A 2,339-nucleotide genomic window follows, 5' to 3' on the forward strand; every position below is an offset into this window, starting at 1 on the left:
TAGATTCATAAAAACTATACGTGAAACATGAAATAGACCCTTTTACAGGCAAATAAGAATGATAATCTTCTATTTATAAAAAAAGAATGATAATTTTCTTCTCATGTTATGTTATGATATGGTGGTACCAATGTACCATAATTTATAGAATATAAACCGTATACAGTGAGGAGCAAGGCCAACGTTTTTTTTTTTTTTGGAGAAAGAAAACATCAAACTTTATTAATAATAAAATTAGCCAAGGTCAATGAGAAAAACAGAGTTCAGGTGTGGAGGAACATTCTCAGTCCACACCGAAAAACCTCTAACATATCTAGCATGTTTAACTAAGTTATGCGCTACATTGTTACCTGAACGGTGTACGTGGGAAAATGAAACACAATTGCCTGCCACTAACATGGACTTTGCTGAGCTGAGTATGTGACCATAGTTAGATAGGGACCTCTCATCTGAGTTCAAGGTGTTTATTACGTTAGCTGAATCTCCTTCCAAATGAATGAAGTGAAACCAAGGTCTTGTACAAAAGATAATGCTCTTGCTGTAGCCATAGCTTCAGCTATCTCCGGGGAAAAAGGGAGGCTAGGTTGTTCGGACAAAGAGGCTATTGCTTGTCCGTTACTATCTCGAACAATCACTCCTATGCCGGCATTCCTTATATCTTTGAATAAAGCCCCGTCGAAATTTACCTTGACCCATCCCACCAGAGGAGGAAACCACCTGATCTGAGCTGGCGAGCTACGTTGGATTTGTTTTGAGGCGCTAGAAACAGAGTCGTGGAATGTGGCAAGAGCTTGTGAAGCTGCATGAATGACTTGCGACAACGAATAATCTTTGGATGAGGTTCACACCTAGTTTCGACGATGCCAAATGGTCCACATAATCGATGCCATTAGCTCAACATTCTTCTATTCTTCATAAGTGAACATAAGCACTTCTCGAATTGATGAGAAAGCTTTTGATTGTCTGAAGGAGAACGAAGGAATGGAATCTCATATCTGTGAGAGCTGATTACATCCCTATAATGCATGATGTATGTCTTCCACCTCCACCTTACATAATTCACAGGTATCTTCAGTCAATATGTGCCGCCATCGTAGATTGTACTTGACAGGAAAGGCGTTCTGGCAAGCCCTCCACAAGAAGTTGCGAACCTTTGGTGGAATAGAGAGACCCTATATCATCTTCCATAATCCCTTTTCATTAGGGGTAGAGCTTGGCTGTTGGCTTCTAAGGTGTTCCTCGGCTAGGAACTTTGATCCTGACTTCACTGTGTAACATCTTGAAGGAGTGAACGGCCAAACCACTACATCTTCTACCTTATTCAAGCAGAGAGGAATGCTTGCAATAAGCTCTGCCTCGTGGGGTATGAAAAGTCCATGCAGTAGGTTTTGATCCCACTTATGTGTGGCTGGATCGATGAGTTCTGAGACCTTCATGTCTTCAAAACCTTGTACAACGTGTGAGCTAACCCAAGGCTATGTTGTTGAGGGCAGCCATGCATCATTCCACACACTTATGACCTTTCCACACCCAACCTTCCATCTGATCCCCTTCAACAATAAATCCCTTCATTTTAGAATACTCATCCATGCATAGGAACCGGTGTTTGAATGAGGGGCATCCAAGATGGAACAATGGGGAAAGAAACTCACCTTGAAAACTCTATAGAATAATGAGTTTTTTTTGGTGTAGTAATCTCCATGCCTACTTTGCCAAAAGTGCATCATTAAAATTAACTAGGTCCTTGAAACTAGGGATGGCAATTATAGCCTGGCCCAGCCCAATAAAGAGTAGGGTCGGGTTTGGGTTTTTTTTTTTTTTTTTTAAAAAAAAAAAACCGAAGTGGGTCTGGGTCGGGTCCGGGTTTTTAACAAAACCCGGCCCGAACCCGACCCGACCTGGTTACAAGATAACACAATTACAAAAAAAACCCTCATATATATATATATATATATGCTTATAAACCCTAATATAATCCTCTCTCATTTCACAACAACTCACCAACCGCCTCTCTCCCTCTCTACTCCCACTCTCACTCACTCTCAATCTTACCACCAGCCCAAGATGTCACCGCCGGTCCAAGCTCTGTCATCGCTCTCCCTCAAGCGACCTCGCCGACAAGCACCTCAAGCGATCAAGCACCTCTCCTCACCTTGCCGGACTTTCATCTTTCTCACCTTGTTGTGAACTCAAGCCTCTGCACTGAAAATCGGTTTTTTTGTTCAAAGAATCAAATTTGTATTTTCTAGTTTAAGTGCTATTTTTGTTGAATAGAATCGGCTTGTTTGATTTGATTTTGTAAGGTCTTCTTGTTAGGACCTAGAGATTATATGTTAATT

The sequence above is a fragment of the Quercus suber genome, unplaced genomic scaffold (genome assembly GCF_002906115.3).
Source record: "Quercus suber isolate HL8 unplaced genomic scaffold, Cork oak 2.0 scaffold_500, whole genome shotgun sequence".
NCBI classification, from domain to species: domain Eukaryota; kingdom Viridiplantae; phylum Streptophyta; class Magnoliopsida; order Fagales; family Fagaceae; genus Quercus; species Quercus suber.